The 19,964-nt window shown below is 36.1% G+C and overlaps 1 long non-coding RNA gene across 1 annotated transcript; it reads left to right on the top strand.

Annotated features, from left to right (window-relative positions):
• The first annotated feature begins 6,191 nt into the window (after nucleotides 1–6,191).
• Nucleotides 6,192–8,784, top strand: LOC144427254 (uncharacterized). Its single transcript, XR_013477824.1, has 3 exons — nucleotides 6,192–6,437; nucleotides 6,960–7,031; nucleotides 7,120–8,784. It is a non-coding gene; the product is annotated as an uncharacterized LOC144427254 (long non-coding RNA).
• Nucleotides 8,785–19,964: the final 11,180 nt, after the last annotated feature.

Genomic DNA, 19,964 nt, shown 5'->3' with positions numbered 1-19,964 from the left:
CTCCTCTCTTTCTTCAGATGTGAAAGTTGTGGACAAACCTGTCTAAGCATTGTGAGACTCTTGCAGCACAAGAGGCAATAGCAGAAATAGTGAGTATATCAATCAAGAAATTAAGCCGACATGAAGCAAAACTTTCAACTATTCGTCTAATCTCAATTTCCTATTATTTATTCACAGGACAACTATAGCAGACGGGGAGATATCAGAAGTCTGGCGACATATCAGTGACAGTGTGATTCCAAGAAATATAATGCAATTGAAAATAGAAAATTGCAATAGAAAAATAACCTATGGAGGCATGCAAAGACATTTGACCCTTCGGTAGAGTTGTGTATGGCCCCCACATCCTGCAGGGCTTGAGGAAAATAACTAAAAATTCCAAAGCGTAAGATTGCATAAGCGGTCTTATTTGTAAAAAGGCACAAAACACGCCAGACATACTTAAAACAGCTTTGGAAATGAGGATTACGGGTACCTCACTGCACCTGTGTTATATTTGGTTCATCAACTTTTGGTAGTACTATAGAAGAAATTCCGGAAGGGGTATAATCATCATTCATGATAAAATACTATCATATATTTTTGAACAACTTCAATCTAGACCAGGGATCTCAAACTCGCGGCCCCAGAGAACTTCCAGTGCGGCCCTCGAACGCTTAACAATAATTGTAATAGTATTTTGGAAGTTTTTTTTTTATCTAAATGTAATAGATTTTTCAAACTTTCTAAAGTGAAATTGATTATTCACACAGAAAACAATTTACTGAAAGTAGTTTTGGAATATTAATTTTTTTTGTCCACATTTTGACCCAATTAAGAATACACATCAAGCTAGCAAAAGAATACTTGAATAAAACACTTGAGCAATTAAATTAAACGCAAAGTACACGAAGAAGGTGGCATTTTCGAAGAAAATGGGAGTTGTAACATTTCTGCTCTTCACAAAATTCTGAAGCACATTGTTTAATTTGTCATATTTCCATCAATACAATCAAAAAACACAATAAGCTCAGCAGTCAATATGACAAATTCGAAGACCAACTTCGAACAGGAAATTTCCATGTGTTTGTATATTAATATAATTATACAACGACTTAGTTACTAAAAATCAATATCAATAATAATTCAAGCAATCCTATGCCACGCAAGGTAGTGCGAAATGTCTTGTCGAAAAAATCTGTCATTTGTTTTTTTACTGATCTATACATGAAATGATAAAAGTAACTTTTTTGCATTACTGGAATTAATTAAACATTCGTAAAGATCCAGATAAACCCATGATCATGTGGCCTCGTTAGTTAGAGTTGGTACTATAAAATCATTTCATACTGGCCTTAGTATGCTGGTGACACAAAAAAGATGCCAAACGCCAGGACGAATGTAATTATTAAAACATTGAGTTTATACTGTAGATTTTTGTTAATTTTAGGTTCATATATTTAGATTAAGTTATTTTTAGTGTATGTATTATTCTTTCCTTATTCAAAGCTTGTTCAAAAATGATTTTGATGGTTGTACATAGAATTTTACGATTTTTTATAATAAATACTGTAACTTGCAAATGTTGCAATAATAGTGGAATGCAAATATTAATATGTAATTGCATTTGAAATTGAAGAAAATAATAAAACTTAATCCAACTGTTTAGTTGCATCACAATATATGAGCTATGTTCTATGAACATTTGTTCTTTTCTTTGTCTTGAACTTTCCATACTCCACAGCCCCTATTAATTTTTTTTAATTTTAATTACCATGTGATGGTCATACATATCTTTAACTTGTATTTTCTGTCATGATGTATTATCTCAATGTGCCAAACTATTAATTTGTGTGCATATTTTGCTTCCAGATGACATAAATGTATTGTCATGTTTATTACCTCAGCTTGGAGTATTGACAAGAAAAAGGTGCCAGTAAATTAGGTAAAAAAATTTTCAACTCATTGTTATAATCAGAATTCACAATCAATAGGAATTATAAACAGCCAACAATCAGTGAGAATTATATGCGAAATCCCTCAGAATAAATTTGTCTAAAATCGGAGAAAGGCAAAAAATATAGGTAGTTTCCATTCACACAAGCATTTCAAGAAGACTTGCTCGAGCCAAACTAAATGAGCATCGTCAGGTGATCGGTAAGGCTGCAAGTTGAATTCAGCCCTGCAACCTCCTGCATAGAAGATAATATTAATTAGTGGGCTATGAGCTAAATTCCTAAATTTAAACAAACCTATCTACGATGCATTATGTACCAGCAATGTTACCTACGATTAACTGAATATGTAATATGTCTAATAAATTCACCTACAAAAGCAAGTTCGATAGGTGCAAACTTTGTGTTATGGAATTGTATCGCAGCACAGTTTTGTATGACACCCTCTTTAAATGAAATTTCAATGATTAAGCGCAAACAAACTTTGAACTTTGTCATTATCTGCAAAATGTTCCACACAAATCTTTCCGCTATCGCGTTTGTAATCTTCTCTGATAAAAAAAAAACGTCTATGATGTCCAGAATTGCTCTTTACAGCTTGCCTGTTATTCCAGCTTTCCAAGTAAGCAAAACTTCTTAGATATAGAGATTATTTTGTTTCGTTACAGGCGCAAAAAGGCAGGTACTACACGTAAAAAAGACGCCGAGTAGCAAAAGCGAGCGGAAAACGGACGCGAAAGGCGACGAGAAATATGTGCATTGGAGCGTATCATGAAATACAATGTTTTGCCTGTAGTCTTATGGAGTGACGTCAGAGTTGCCTATCATGTTGTTTAATGTCATTGTTTCTATAGACCTAAAACACCACCGTAGAAAATGCCAAAAGACGGACAACTCACCAGGCCTCTAGGTAGTCGAGTTGTCTCTGGTGAGTTGTCCGTGTAGTTGAGTTGTCCGCCTCCCCTTCAGGACAACCACCGTATCGACTACCGGTACGGCACCGACAGTCTGACCGTACTATACTCGCAGACTTTGTTCTGTATTTTGAAATCACTACCGGTACCGGCACCGGAAACATGGAAAAATCAAAAATTAATTGTCAGCGTTGTTAATACAATTAGGTACCGGTACTCGGTCAAATTTTCAATAAAGTACGATAATCTAGTCTAACACGTATACCAGTATACTGGTAGGTACCGTACCGGTACGGGTAAGCGACAACCCAGAACTGCAATACAGAAATACCTGTGTGGCTCAATACCGGTGTGGCTCAACGGGCTAAGCGTTAGGAATACGCTTGCCACCGCACCTCTAATTACTCTGCATGGGTTCGCGGGTTCGAATCCCATGCAGGGATGGTTATGTGCGAGAGGATTGCTGGACTCCTCGCCGTCGTCGGGTGGTTCACGTAACCGCTAGTCGGTTACGGCTTCCTCCACCACCAAGTCCATGCTTCCGAAAACAAACAATATAACTAATCCCATACCCGACTTGGAATGGTAACCGGACGAGAGGCCGTGGTTCGCCATATGGATAGGCCGTCTTATCGGCTTTCCTCTCCACCGGGATAAATATGTAAATCCTATCCTATGGACCTTTCCCTGAACTTTGACCCCCGAAAAATTCTTCCTATACTTTACCATTGCAAAATTTTTGGGGCTATTTTAAGAGTGCTTTGGCAAGTTGGCGCCTGTTAAATGGGGTGTGTGTTTCAAATCATCATTATGATTCATCGCATACAACAATCTAATTTTTAAAAGTACCGGTAAAGAATTTTAGCCTAGTCTATCACAGCTATTTCTACACTAATTTTTATTACTGCAATTAAATTAAAACTCCTAGGAAGACAGAGTGATCATTGAGTTATCTGATTTAGATTTAAGTTTCCGAAACACAACTGAAAACTAACAAATAGAGTTCAAAAATGCAAAATCGAGGTAATGTTTACGACCACGTTTGAAAATCTGTCTGAGTGAGTAAAGTGTCTGAGCGGATGCGAAAAGGGAGCATTGTTACGTCACTTTTTGCATCTTGCTGATCGGCCAATGTCACGAAGTAAACAAGGAAGTCGATGCTTGGGGAAAGGTCCATCCTAAACTACAGGAGTGGTGACTCCTCCATGGGCCGGGGCCACGACCCATCTAATTGAGCCCCTCGAGGAAAAATTTAATTATCTTAACAAAATTTTCAATTTTTACCAAATTGTCAATATTCAAACCAAAAAAATATACTCCTGTAGTATGTGTACCAGGTTAGGGTTAGGACAAAAAAAATTCAGATTTTTTACATTATAGTTCTATTATGAGTTCGGGGACTGTCTGTGTTAGCCAAGTGAATAGTTTCTTTACACAACTTGATGGGCCGCGGCCCATAGCCTGATGGGCCGAGGCCCAATTCGATGGGCCGTGGCCCCGGCCCATGGGCCGCAGAGGAGTCACAACTCCTACTCATCCTAAACCGTTCTCTTCGCATTAAGAGCAATTCCCGACCGTTTACAACCTCAATCACGCTAGGCAAATGACAGCATAAATCAGCTGCCCAAATACACGATGTCATAAAAAGTGTTCTTTTGTGAAATTTTAAATCTCCATATTTCCAATCGAATAAAGAAAATAGAAAAAGGTCGAGTAGATTTCTAATAAGATACTTATAATACAACGTAATAACTTAAATTGAACAAAATTCCGAAAAATTGTTGAATTAGGTCAAAATTTGAACAAGATTCGCCGTTGGGACTCAACGAAATTTTGGGTATGGATTGATCCTTTCAATATCTTTTCAATCAAATATAGAAATTAGAAAAAAATTCGACCGGTATTCTAAAAAAAACTTTTAATACAACGTAATAACGTAAATTTGGGCAAACTTCGAAAAATCTTCAAATTTACCCAAAATCAAACCGCAATCAAACATAATGAAGAGATTGTTCCTCAGAGTGTGGAGTCACAACTGATCAAGTTGATTTCTTCCAGCAAAACACAACAGCTCATATATTCGCGCATTTCTCTTATATACTACTGTCATGTGATACTATATAAATGAGTATCAGGGGTTGGGTCGGTTTATAAATCAGCATGTATTTCTCTCATTACCATCAATGAGCATGTATATATGCTCACGGTTACCATTTACCACCAGTCTAACGGTTATACAATGGCTCTGGTCTGGACCAACGGCCGATAACCAACTTGCCTAATGTTAAACAAGTTCATGGACGCCAGTTCTTGTGCCATATTTGGAAAACGCGGTACAATGGAGTCTTATGGGAAATTTTCTAGTCCGCTGTTATACGGGCTAGAATGAAACTGAAGGGTGGATTTTGAACTTTAAGATATATGCTATCTAAGTATATAACGCAATTAGAAATAAAAAAACTATTTTATAGTGTTACGCCAATTTGAGGCTGTAAAATGTCTCCGCAACAATCCCACAATGTCATTTGTTCTTTTAGCGCAGCTTGGAGCTGAGCAGTAGCGCAATATAGAGTTTGACAGACGAAGAATGTTAACCAGAAAATAGAAACGGCCATTGAAGCAAAGTGACGTCATAAGGTACGCAATTGTCAAATGGTTAATTATGACGATTAGAATGGCCAATTTATTTCGGAAGCAACTCGGAACCGGTATACTTGTCTTCAAAGACAATTTGATGTACTATAAATGTAATTTGGCCAACATGAAAGGATATAAGCATGTACGTCTAAGATTCTACTTCAAAACGCGACCTTCAAAATTTTTCTACCTAAAATATCAGTGAAAATAATAGGTATGTTTCAATATTTGTGTTGGAACTTCTCATAAGGCGCCGTGTTAAATTGCCGAGAACAATAGGCACAAGAAGATTGTCTGTGTCTGGGGGTTACCTTGCTTATTAAACACGTAGGGGACATAACGATCGTTTCAAAATGTTGTTGTTAATGGTATTATTCGTCTCCGTCAACACGTTTTGAAGAAATTGCTCTTCTCTTCGAATACTGGACCAATTGCTTTAAAATTTTCAAGGGTTAAAGATAAAAATGTTCTCCAGAAGGCTATTACTTTTTTTTCGTTATGACGTCATCAAAATTATGTGACTCTACGTTTCCATATATTTGAGCATAGCTCTCTTCTTTATATATACGCTTTGGTCTGGACCTTTCCACGACCTTTGACCCCGAAAAATTCTTCCTATACTTCACCATTGCAACATTTTCGGGGCTATTTTAAAAGTGATTCGGCGCCTGTAAAATGGAGTATGTGTTTCAAACCACCATTATGATTCATCGCATACAACAATGACATTAAACCGTAAATATGATTAAACAACATGATGCGCAACTCCGCCATTTTTGGCCGAAGATCGTATCCGATAGCACGCTCCAATGAACATACTTGACGAGATGAAAACGAGCGGATGTGTGCTGCTTTCAAGGCATAGCACGAATGGTGTTCGTGCCTGCTTTGACAGTTGTTGTCGATTTTAATGATATTTTGTAAAGTTGAGGTAGAAAGAAATTGGAAAAAGGTAAGGTAAATACTATTGTTGTATATCACACCCGGGCATCGCACTGTTTTAAGTACATGTGGGAAAGCCAGCTTTTGTCAAATACTACGAAGTTATTAATTCAGTACGGTACGTAGTTGCCCATTTGCCGAAATTGCATATTAACTTACCCCTTATGGTTTCAAATAGTTCATGCACCTCCATTTAAATGTTTTTAATCAGTGAGGGTATATACTCATTGCTGTAACATACTATTGCTCATTAACTTTTATTTGCGTATTGAATCAAAGGCTTAACAAGTTCACCTAACATTTCACTCATACCGGTCTATATTGTATAGTCTGATCTCTCAAGTAGTTGGAGCCACGAATGCTTGTAATTTTCTGACTAAACCCTTTTATTAGTTGGTTTATATACCAAATTCAGTAAAACATTTTTTACATAGACATGGGATATTAGATTTATCAGCTTTTCCATTCTAAATCATATAGACTGCTTTATTTATTCTTAACGAAAATTATTAAGTCTCCTCTCTTTCCTCAGATGTGAAAGTTGTGGACTAACCTGTTTAAGCATTGTGAGACTCCTGCAGCACAAGAGGCAATAGTAAAAATAGTAAGTATATCAATCAAGAAATTAAGCCGACATAAAGCAAAACTTTCAACTATTCGTCTAATCTCAATTTCCTATTATTTATTCACAGCACAACTGTAGCAGAAGGGGAGATATCAGAAGTCTGGCGACATAGCAGTGACAGTGTGATTCCAAGAAATAAAATTAGAGTTCTCCATAAATGTTTGCAATAGAAGAACAACCTATGGAGGCATGTAAAGACATTTGCCCCTCCGGTAGAGTTGTGTATGGCCCCCACATCCTGCAGGGCTTGCGGAATATAACTAAATTCAAAGCGTAAGATTGCGGCCCCAGAGAACTTCCAGTGCGGCCCTCGAACGCCTAACAATAATTGTTATAGTATTTTGAAAGTTTTTTTTTATCTAAATGTAATAGATTTTTCAAACCTCTTAAAGTGAAATTGATTATTCACACAGAAAACAATTTACTGAAAGTAGTTTTGGAAAATTAATTTTTTTGTTCACATTTTGACCCAATTAAGAATACACATCAAGCTAGCAAAAGAATACTTGAATAAAACACTTTAGTGATTAAATTAAACGCAAAGTACATGAAGAAGGTGGCATTTTCGAAGAAAATGGGAGTTGCAATATTTCTGCATTTCACAAAATTCTGAAACACATTGCTTAAGCGTTTTAGCATGGTTAATTTGTCATATTTCCATCAGTACAATGAAAAAACACAATAAGCTCAGCAGTCAATATGACAAATTCAAAGACCAACTTCGAACAGAAAATTTCTATGTGTTTCTATATTGATATAATTATACAACGAATTAGTTACTAAAAATCAATGTAGATAATAATGCAAGCAATCCTATGCCACGCAATGTGGCGCGAAATGTCTTGTCGAAAAAATCTGTCATTTGTTTTTTTACTGATCTATACATGAAATGATAAAAGTAACTTTTTTGCATTACTGGAATTAATTGAACATTCGCAAAGATTCAGATTAACCCATGATTATGTGACCTCGTTAGTTAGAGTTGGTACTATAAAATCATTTCAGCCTGGCCTTAGTATGCTTGTGACACTTAAAAGATGCCAAACGTCAGGACAAATGTAATTAAAAAAATATTGAGTTTATACTGTAGTATTTTTGTTAATTTTAGGTCCATATATTTAGATTGAGTGTATTTATTATTCTCTCCTTATCCAAAGCTTGTTCAAAAATGATTTTGATGGTTGTACATAGAATTTTATGTTTTTTTTGTAATAAATACAGTAACTTGCAATAATAGTGGAATGCAAATATTAATATGTATTTGCAATTGAAATTAAAGAAAATAATAAAACTTTATCCAACTGTTTAGTTGCATCACAATATATGTCACAAACTAAAACTATCTTTCAAGTATACATTATCAAAAACTGTTTGCGGCCCTTTGTACAATTTCCAAAATGCAATGCGGCTCTCGAAAACCCATGAGTTTGACACCACTGATCTATTCTAGATGATATAAGCCAGGGGTGGGCAACCTTTTTCGGCTCGCGTGCCAAAATCGGCTAAATTTAACGACAAAATTCTTCTGCGTGCTGACAAAAGTTGAAAACAATGCTTTGCTACTTTCAAATCAAAGATACACAATAATAAACCATCCTTTTAAACATGTCCAGGCAAATTCACTATTCGGGAAAATATCAGTCCAACAAATAGATTTGATTACTTTTCTTATACTATATCAGTGGGACTTCTGCTGCTACATTACCGCTGATAGCGAGTTTACATTGGGTTTATATTTTGTAACTTTCAGCGAAATACACGAACTACTGGTGTCGTCTTTCAGGCTACTCCTGCTATGAGACTGAATAAAGTTCATAACCGAGAAGAGGTATTCACAAGCATATGTGGATGAAAACATGGAGAGTAATGCAGTTGCAAAGTTTTTAAGAGACGGAAAATTTTCGGGAATAGCCTCCTAATCACGCAATAGTTCGTTTTCTGCACTCCCCTCTTGTATTCCCCCCCCATAATCGATTATATCTTTTTCGAAACCAATTTATAATAGTAAGTTAGCAAGTAACTCTAACCAATAGGAGCTGTATACCTTCATAAATCAAGCAGAAATGAAGAAAAAGGGTGACTCAGACGAACTATATTATGTAAGAATGTAGCCAAATGAATGCTGCGCTCTTCTCGAGACCTAACTCATTTGTTACGTCATAATATATTTTTTGTAGCCATACGTCATGAAAGGACAAAAAGAGGTTAACTAAATAAGGAATTGTTAACAAACGAAGATGAATAAACGAACACTGAGTTTCATCAGATATTTCAGAGTCTTGAAACTTTTTATCTGAAGGAGAATGATCTCGTTTCCGAAGCCTCGCTCGCGTGCCGAATAAATGGGCTCGCGTGCCAAGTTCGGCACGCGTGCCAGGGGTTGCCCACCCCTATTAGAAGCATTGTTTGGGAAATAATATCACTTCAATTAAATTGAGAAAAATCTCGCTATATTGAATACGAAATCGTTGCTATCATAAAGGTAAACCAATTCAGCCACTCGAAATATATTGGCCTTCACAAAGCAATGGAGGCTAAATTGAGAGTTCATGAGCTATGTACCTCTTTTTTTTGTCTTGAACTTTTTATACTCCACAGCTCCTATTAGTTTTTTTTTAATTACCATGTGATGGTCATATATATCTTTAACTTGTATTTTCTGTCATGGTGTATTATCTCAATGTGTCAAACATTTAATTAGTGTGCATATTTTGCTTCCAAATGACATGAATGTTTTGTCTTGTTTATTACCTCAGCTTGGAGTATTGACAAAAAAAGTGGCCAGTAAATTACGTAAAAATTTTTTCAACTCTTTGTTATAATCAGAATTCACAATTAATAGGAATTATAAACAGCCAACAATCAATGAGAATTATATGCGAAATCCCTCAGAATGAATTTGTCTTCTAAAATCGGAGGAAGGCAAAACATATAGGTAGTTCACATTCACACTAGTTTTTCAAGAAGACTTGCTCGGGCCAAACTAAATGAGCATCGTCAGGTGATCGGTAAGGCTGCAAGTTCAATTCAGCCCTGCAACCTCCTGCATAGAAGATAATATTAATTAGTGGGCTATGAGCTGAATTCCTAAATTTAGACACAAACCTATCTACGAGGCATTATGTACCAGCAATGTTACCTACGATTAACTGAATATGTAATATGTCTAATAAATTCATATACTAAAGCAAGTTCGATAGGTGCGAACTTTGTGTTATGGAATCGTACCACAGCACTGTTAATAGAAGTAAAAACAGTTTTGCTGTTTTGTATGACACCCTCTTTAAATGAGATTTCAATGTTTAAGCGCAAACATTAAAATTACTAACTTTGAACTTTGTCATTATCTGCAAAATGTTCCACACAAATCTTTACGCTATCGCGTTTGTAATCTTCCGTGATAAAAAAACGTCTATGATGTCCAGAATTACTCTTCACAGCTTGTCTGCCATTCCAGCTTTCAAAGTGAGCAAAACTTCTTAGATATAGAGATCATTTTCTTTCGTTACAAGCGCAAAAAGGCAGGTACTACACGTAAAGAAGACGCCGAGTAGCAAAAGCGAGCAGAAAAGGCGATGAGAAATATGTGCATTGTAGCGTATCATGAAATACAATCTTTCGCCTGTAGTCTTATGGAGTGACGTCAGAGTTGCCTATCATGTTGTTTAATGTCATTGCATACAACAACCTGTTTTTAAAAGTACCGGTAAAGAATTTAAGCCTATTCTATCACAGCTATTTCTACACTAATTTTTTATTACTGCAATTAAATTAAAATTCCTAGGAAGACAGAGTTATCATTGAATTATTTGATTTATATTTAAATTTCCGAAACACAACTGAAAACTAACGAATAGAGTTCAAAAACGCTTAAACCAGGTAATGTTTATGACCACGCTTGAAAATCGGTCTGAGTGAGAAAAGTGTCTGAGCAGATGCGAAAAGGGAGCATTGTTACGTCCCTTTTTGTATCTTGCTGATTGGCCAATGTCACGAAGTAAACAAGAAAGTCGATGCTCGGGGAAAGGTCCATTGGGAAAATCTTACATTAATTATTATTAATTTGTACTACTTGTATTTTGTTAAAAAACTGATCGAGTATCTTTTAAAATTACATTGCTTGATAGAAGGAATGTTCAAACTATTCATCCAACCCAAAATATTTTATTAGTCCCAAAGACAGATTGTGCCTAAATTTTGATTAATTTAAACGATTATTTGTATTTCTGCAAACATTACCGTCTATTTGTTACATCAAAAGTATTTTGCTAGGATTCTGAACGATTTTTCTCCAATTTCTTTATTTTATTGGAAAGATGATTAAAATATCCATCCTTACCAAAAATATATTTTGAGCCTGAAAGGTGGATCTTGTTCGCTATCAATTGGAAATATTTATCAAAGTGAAAACATGTTTTCATGACATCGTGTATTTTGCAGCAGGATTTTGCTAGCGTTTTGCTGACAGTGGCTATTTACAGACTGGCACTCCCGAATTCAAGCACTATTTCAGGCGCTTCAATTTTGGACACAAAAAATGTACATATGCATTGTTTTTTTAATGTTATTCTCAGAGTTGGATCATACACGGCCAGATATGTCGTCAATAGACAAACAATCAAATCAAACAAATATATTATGATTGACTCACAGATGACGTTTCTGGTCAGCATCATCCAATGCTGAGAAACACAAAACACCATTGTATGATATGGACTTCAATCGTTAAATAATAACTATAAAACAAAAAGAGAGACCGCACCAATGACTTTTCATTTCAGTCACCCGCTGTTATTTAATCAAGAATTCACTGGTTTTATTGATTATTTAACATGCGTAGCTCCCATACTCTTACTCTTGATTGTTTCAATATACATGTAACTGCTTTTCTTGTCATAGTTGAACTATTTATGTCTGAAGAAGTCTGACCTTGGTCAGACGAAACGTTACAGAAATATATTTGTGTTAGTGTGCAGCAAGACTCTTGAATCACTTAGGATAGTTATCTTTATTCTTGCAACAGCATCTTTGCAATATATGCATACGGATCCGCCGGCACAAAAGCACAGAAGAAAGATAATTAGTTAGTCTCGCAGAAACCAAATCATTAATACAGGAATTGATTGCGGTAAATAACAATTGTGTCTATCCAGCCAATAGTTCTACAATAAACGAATAAAGTAGATAAGCAAATTTACTATGTGCGCTCCTGTTTCTGGTTCATTCAGGATCATTCCAGCATTTTAAATCATCAATTAACTTTTTTACTAATGTTTTATTAGATTCAATGTGTAACCATGAACTAACATCAGACACATCCACATCCACAATTTGTTGAACCCCATTTGCAACAAATTCATGAAATCTTTTCACTGGATTGTTCACATAACACAGCACCACCATACTATCAACCCCAAAAAATTCTTTAATTATTTCATATCAGTTCTTCCCTCAAATATCTGCTCAGTCGTGCAGAAATTGTAGCTGCTGTCAATTCCATCCCTGGAATGGAAACTTGCTTCAATGGAGCAACACAAGATTTCGTCATGATCAAGGTGCAGTGTGAATCTCCATTTTCATTCACCAATATGACGTATGAAGATTGACCATAACTAGACTGACATGCATCTCAGAAATGATGCAATTCAATAACTTTGCCTACTCCAAAATGTGGTGGTTTGATACATCTGCTAATTGTTAAAGTATCAATGCCATGTAAGTCATCAATCTATGCATTGACTCTTGGTTGTACATTCTTTGGGATAGGATCATCACAATCAATCTTGCTTTTACAAAGTTCTTGCAAAATTTTCTTACCTTCCAGTATCACAGGTGACAAAAATCCCAATGAATCAAATATAGAACTCACAATTGATAGAAATCCTCTACTGGTTCGTGGTTGATTTTTCAAATCCAAATGATAGCGAAAAACATCATCATTTACATCCCACAGCATACACGGAACTCACTCCAATTTCAACATTTTTAGAGGCGTTTTATAAATTTAGAAACCGTAAACCTAAGATGAGACGGTCAGTCAGCACAAGAAGTAGAATGAATCAAATTGGTGAACCGAACGAGCTTTAATCATAGAAATTAAAAATTGTACGAATATTAGATTTATGATTTTGGGAAAATTTTTAATTGTCCGAATTTGCAAGTTTGGGAATTTGCAAGTTTGGGAATCCCTGATCTACACTGATAAATATGCCATATACTATATATTTAAATACAAATATACTTGAGTTAGATATTACAGTGTGGAATCGCACCTCAAAATCAGGGGGGGGGGAGGGGGGGGGACATTGAAATTTTAGGGGGGTGGAATCACTGTTTGCTGACAGTTGGATTTCAATTCCATATTCTTCTTCATATTCTTAATGTCCTTCTCATTTTTGCATCCTTCATTTGTACAGCAGTTAAGACCTCAAATATCATAGAATTGTGCACTTTTGGATGCAAGCATGAAACTTAGCACACATGTACAGTAGCATCTTCTAATTAATTTTGGATATGATGCCATCCAAGAAAATACCTAATTGCCATGGAAACGAGGCATCATCTGTATTGCTATCCAAGTGTAAGAAACATTACTTTAGGAAGGGATATTCCCAAGATAAGTAAACCGATGTGTATTTAAGAAGTAAGAAATGTGATAAAAAGTGCATTTTGACAATTGCCTTTGATAGCAGAATACCTGGTTGTCGTGGAAACGAGGTATCGTTATCGACCAAACACGATTATTAGTCGCACAAGCTGAACGTTGACCGGAACACAAATACTACGTTCATGTTGTGCGCCACCTTGGTGCACATACTTCTGGAACTCCCCCATCACTACTATTTAATGGACATACTTTCTATGTACATGCATATTATAATTGATCAACATGATATAGCAGCCAAATTACGCTTGGAAAAATTACCGTGTTTTCACGCATCAACTGCACCGAATTAGCAATAAATTTCCATAATCAATTGTAAATCCTTTGTTTATTGAATAAACAGATTGGTACTGATTTCACCTCGCTTGTTACAAACTTGGCTTTGTTTTCGAGCAATATCCATTGCGTTCGAGACGAGCGGGAAGTATTCCTGTTATTGTCAAGAATCACAAATTAAGCTACATTCACTTTCAAAATGTAATTCCTTTTGTGCTCAATCAACTGTCATTGCCAATGGTATATTTTTAAACTCATAGCAACATACTGGTGGTGAAAATATAAAATATATATCTCATAATTGACGGATTATTGTTATCTTGGAGCTATCATATCGTCATCCTATATATTAATAAAGATAAATTCAATCCAATAACTCTCACATGAAGTATCTCAGCCAGATAATCTGCGGAAAACTTGCATTACAGTTCAGCTCAAACTCGGCTGGAATCATTGATTCTTGTAATCTAGATCTAACGTCGCCTTATGTATATAAGAGCTACAATAAAAAATAAATAGAAAAACGATTGAAATAATTATATTTTTCAAAAATATATTCCACAAGGACTCCCCAATAACTAGTGGGGGCAATTTGACTATTTAGATATATACTTCAAACAAAGCGCTTATAATGCATGAAATATATTGCCTAATTAAACTCGATTCTTGAAACAAACTTTTGGGTACATTCTACTCTTTCATATATTGCCGTTGGCTACCTGTGTCGTGTGAAAATAGTAAATATCTATATTGCCCTTCTAATAATAAGAATTCAATTAACAATAAACATTAATACTACTTTCTTCTTGAAAATCGTGTGCACTAAGCTCCAACAAACCTCAATATTTTCACTACATTTTATAAGACTGCAATTCTATTAAATACCAGGCAACATACTGTTCTATATATATCTGTCACAATGATGATAATCGCGGTGCTCAGGAAATGTGTTTTCGACATTGTTATTTAAGTACAAAGGATAAGTTACACAATGAATGAAGGATTTGTAATTGCTCTAAATTTCATTAATATTTATCCCTTGTGGCTCATTTGTCCCGAAGAAATGAATGAGATAGGATTCCTTTTTTTTTCTATTAATGTGGTCATAAAATAATTTTCCAATGCCAATGACACTGAGGTCTTCAAGTGAATGTCCCGGTTGGCTGAAATGGGCACCTACAACTAGATCTTTGTTGTGGGTTTTAATACTTCTGATATGCTCAGTTATTCTGTATTTTAGATGTCTTCCCGTTTCTCCTATGTATTGCATGTCACAATTTTTGCAGCTTATTAAGTAGATGACATTTTCCGAGTTGCATGTCATTTTCTGATTAATTTTCCTCTCTACGTCCTTGTGTCTGCCTGTTGCAATTTTTATTTCTTTAGAATGTTGGCAAGTACTGCATGACTTCCTGCTACATTTGAAAAATCCAGGATTCTTTTTGACTGGTGTTCCTGATTTCAATCTTGCTCTGACTAATCTGTCTCTTAGAGTAGGGCACTTACGATAAGATAATCTTGGTGAATTGGGGAAAATTTCTTTTAGTCTTTCGTCGCTGTCCAGAATATATTAGTAATCTGAAAAATTTTTCTGATATTTGGTGGGTCGGGTGTTAACTTGTGATGAACGGTAGCAAGGTTTTTTTTTTACTTTCTGTTTTTGGGGTTAAAAGGAGTTTTCTGTCAAGTTCTTTTGCATATTGTATCGCGTCGTCAATTAAATTTTCTTTGTAGTTTCTCGTCGTGAGGTATGTTTTCAGGATTTTTGCATGTTTATCAAAGAATTCGTTGGTTGGTTGAACAGGCTCTTCTTATTCTGTTGAATAGGCTTTTCCGAATATTTTTTGTGACATGTCTAAAATGACAAGAAGACGGCGAAAGATACTGGTGGGAGTCGGGTTCTTTGCTGAAAATTTCAGTTTCCAATTTGTCGTTAATAATATGAACTTTAACATCCAAAAACGTAAGGCTATTTGGTGAGCATTCAAAGGTAAATTTGATGGTTGGATGTAGAGAATTTGCTAAGGTGATAAATTCCGATAATCTTTCTCTACCATGTGTCCATATGAAGAAACAGTCATCAATGAAGCGGCAATAGTATTGTGGTTTGAAAGAGGTTTTGTCCAATAGTTCAGATTCTAGGTTTGCCATGAAAATGTTCGCATATTTGAGTGCCAATTTTGTTCCCATTGCCGTTCCTAAAATTTGGAGGGAATGTTTCTCGTCAAAAACGAAGGTGTTGTTTGTAAGGACTCAATAAGCTGCTTTTGCTATCCAGGGGATTTCTTGTTTTTCTTCATTGATTCTGTGCAGATATTTTTCCATTGCTTTTATTCCATCGCTGTGGGAATGTTTGTATAAAGGGAGACAACGTCCAGGCTAACTAATAAAGATTCCTGTTTGACTGTTTTGATTTCTTGCAAATGATTTAATAAATCCATGCTGTCCCGTATATAGAAGAATGCCACACAAGCCCGGATCACGCACTAACCACTCACGATTCTCTATAATGAAACTAGTGTTCCACATTAACTGAAATTGAGTAGGCAATTTCGGAATTTATTACTGAATGAAGTCCAAATTAGGATTAACTTACAAGATATATGTCTAGAAAAATTTATAGGGAAGTTTGAAGATGGTACTTTAAACTTGGTACTTTACTCCACAAAGAGGGTTAAAGTTGGTACGTAAAAATTTATTTCTACCGGACTAATAATATAAAGGTCTGAAAGTTTGCCAACCAACTCAGTTCGTTATTTAACACTGGGGCGTTGAAAATTTGTCCCAGGAAATTAACATGCCGTCCCCTTACCCTTGGTGATAACTCTAAGCACGTGCTTAATTTGCTTAACGTTTAATTCAACCCTGCTGCCACAGAAGACGTAAGTTTTATTTCAAAAACTAATATAAATCTTTATCAAATAAAATTACATTTACAACTATTTTCATGAACATATTCATGAAAGGGATTCTTTGATAAACAAATAGTTAGAATTTGAAACTGCTCGATACGTTAGTGTACTGTGGGTAGAAGATGGAATACCGCCGCCAATTGACAGAGAACGAATTATTACTTATCGATTTTAATCGGTAAGTATGTTGATAGGTATTTGTCTGTCTGTCTGTCTGTCTGTCTGTCTGTCTGTCTGTCTGTCTGTCTGTCGCGATGCGCAAGTTTCCTTCGAGAAATTTTCCACCCTATTGAGTCAGAGCGAAGAATACACGCCGCGAGATCGTATCGCGTTACTTATAATTACTCTTTGAAGTTTAAGCAATGTCCATATCCGTCTATCAGGTTCGGGGTTGCAGAATTCCTCACCAAAATATTGCTAGGCTGTGTTTGAATAGTCGTCGCAACCCTGGTTAGCGCCGTTGTATTTGACACAAAATATAGGATTGGTAAATAGGCTATTGACTGGAAACTAATCGAAACAATCCAGTTCGGATTTGCAGAATTCTTCATAAAAGTATTTCCTCGAATAGTATTTCGACGACGACATGGGGAGTTGGCTATTGTTTCCTACATTTTTGATATTGGCTGAAAACTATTCAAAACAATCCAGTTCGGGTTTGCAGAATTTTTCGAATTGAACATGCAGTTTCTGTTTTGGGGATCCCCTAATTTTCGATCGATAAGTCTTCGATCTCTGACCGATATTATCGGTTGTGTATTATTATTAGGTGTTTGGGGTTGTATTCAACGGACACGCGGCGATATTAAAAGGTATCATCAAGGGCGTGCAACACAACCCATGGAAAGTTTCTGATGATGATGCCCTTTATACCTAATATCAGAAATAATTCGGGGGATAAACTTCCCCGAGGTATCAACCACCGACCCCCCATGAGTGCACCAATGATTATAGCAACAAGAGAACAACTTTTCATAGTCGTCCGGACATACTCCCCGGAAATGCAATTTCGAAAGACAAACTCGGAAGTACCACGATCATTGTTATGTAATCTTAAATATTGATACACCACGTCGAAATAACATTGGTTTTGTCACAATCGCTTCAAAGGGGATTGCTGGAACAATAATATAACTAGTGCGACTGGAAAGGAAAAATTTAACCCCAGAAGTGTGTGCACCAATACGGAGGTAACTAATATTGTTCGCCTACTTCACATTAAGTTGTGTAAAGAAGGGCTCCGCAACTACGGGGTCGCGACCCAAATTTGGGTCGCGAAACAATTTAAATTTTCCATAAATATGAGCATTGGGTCTGTGCAACGTATTCATGTATAACAACTTTATAAATCTCTGATTATAATTATGAATGTTTCCCCGAGTATACACTTCCTTATTTACTGCCGTAACATTGGCCAATCAGCATAAGTGCAAAATTGAAGTAACAATAAACGTTTCAGAAGCGCTCAGATACTTTTGCCATTCAGACAGTCTTTCGTGGTTGTGATATTACCTCGTTTTGTCGGTTTTCGCGTGTTATTTGTTATATTTTAGTTGTGTTTTGGTAAATATGAGTCCTAAACTCGCAAAACCATTCTTAAAATAAGTACCAATAATTTTGCAATGGTAGAGTGTAAAGAGGAAGAATTCAAGAGATCAAAAGTCGGGGAAACATTCGTTACTTAGTTGTTCGCATTGTTATATCCTACTACGTAGACTTTGGGTTTTTAAAGTGCTCCGTAAGGAGCCTCAGGACTCCCAATCAATCTGGAATATCAAATAGTAAACAATAATCATAATTGGCAGTTTAAAAATGTTTTACTAATTGGGCTACTGATGGTTTTTTGCTGGGAATAACAGTTTTCTAAATTTTAACAAGCCGTTTTATGCCCTTAATAATTGGCCATGTCGTGAGTCTTGTGACATTATGATGCTGATCTGATATAAGCAATAGTGCTCTGGTCCGTATAAAGTATTTTTCTTCAACATTTTATAGTAAAAGCGATGCCAAGGATAACGTACTAACTGCGTCCTTTGCAACTTCATTAAACAAATTTCTTTTACGTGACTGAGAAGGCTGAAAAGTTAAAAACAGTCAAAAATATAAGTCGCTCAGTGAGTGTAATCCCTTCCGAACTAATTTTAAGCCATGAAATGTTTTGTCGTAACTAGCGTTGCTAACTGCCCTTTAATTCAGCGTATAGCCCCAAAAGTGAGCTTATCTGATCTGCAACTTAAACAACAGAATATAGCAGAACATTCGTTGAAAATGACTAAGCGTGCAAATATTTGATTATTTCCTCATCGTTTTGCCTTGCAGGGATATACAGACGACATTGAATGAGTTTCTTACAATGAACTCAGGTATGTCGATATCGACTGCCCTTTCAAAATTTTAAAAACAGTCACCTCAAACCCGATGCCAGCAGTAGCTTATTTAGTAGCACATTTTAAGCTACTAATTATGGTTATTGATTACCAATTGAGATTCCAGCCTACATTTAAGAATGCCCTCAATTATGTTTTGTCGACGTACGATTGAATCATCTCATTGGCATACTCGACCAATATAATACATGGAAGGTGGTAGAGTTCATTTTGACGATCGAGTCGTGATTATAGCGCCGTTAGGTGCTGAGCGGTATAGCGTCGTTAGAGGGAGGTCGGACAGTAGGTCAAGGGTGGAAATTTGAGGCAGATAGTGCAGTGGATAGAGGAGATAAAAGAGATAGGGCGATGAGTTGAGGATAAAGAGATTTAAGGGGATAGGAAGGTTGGGGGAAATAGGACAGTGGGTCGAGGATAGGACGGTTGAGGGAGATAGGGCGGTGGGTCGAGGATAGGAAAGTGGAGCGAGATAGGGCAGTGGGCCGAGGATTGGAGTTTTGGGATGACTGTATAACTTCACTGGCTCTAAAGTCTAGATCAGACGTCGGCAAACTTTTGTCGTTTGCAGGCCAAAATTAAAGGTTGCAAGTCATTAGCGGGCAGCACGTATTTTAGAAAGTTAAAAACCAAAGGATTGGCCAATGAATCACATTTTTTCACCCAGAAATTTCAA

The sequence above is a fragment of the Styela clava genome, chromosome 1 (genome assembly GCF_964204865.1).
Source record: "Styela clava chromosome 1, kaStyClav1.hap1.2, whole genome shotgun sequence".
NCBI classification, from domain to species: Eukaryota; Metazoa; Chordata; class Ascidiacea; order Stolidobranchia; family Styelidae; genus Styela; species Styela clava.
The sequence above is the reverse complement of the archived record's forward strand: the minus strand, read 5'-3'. Positions and strand labels throughout refer to the sequence as shown.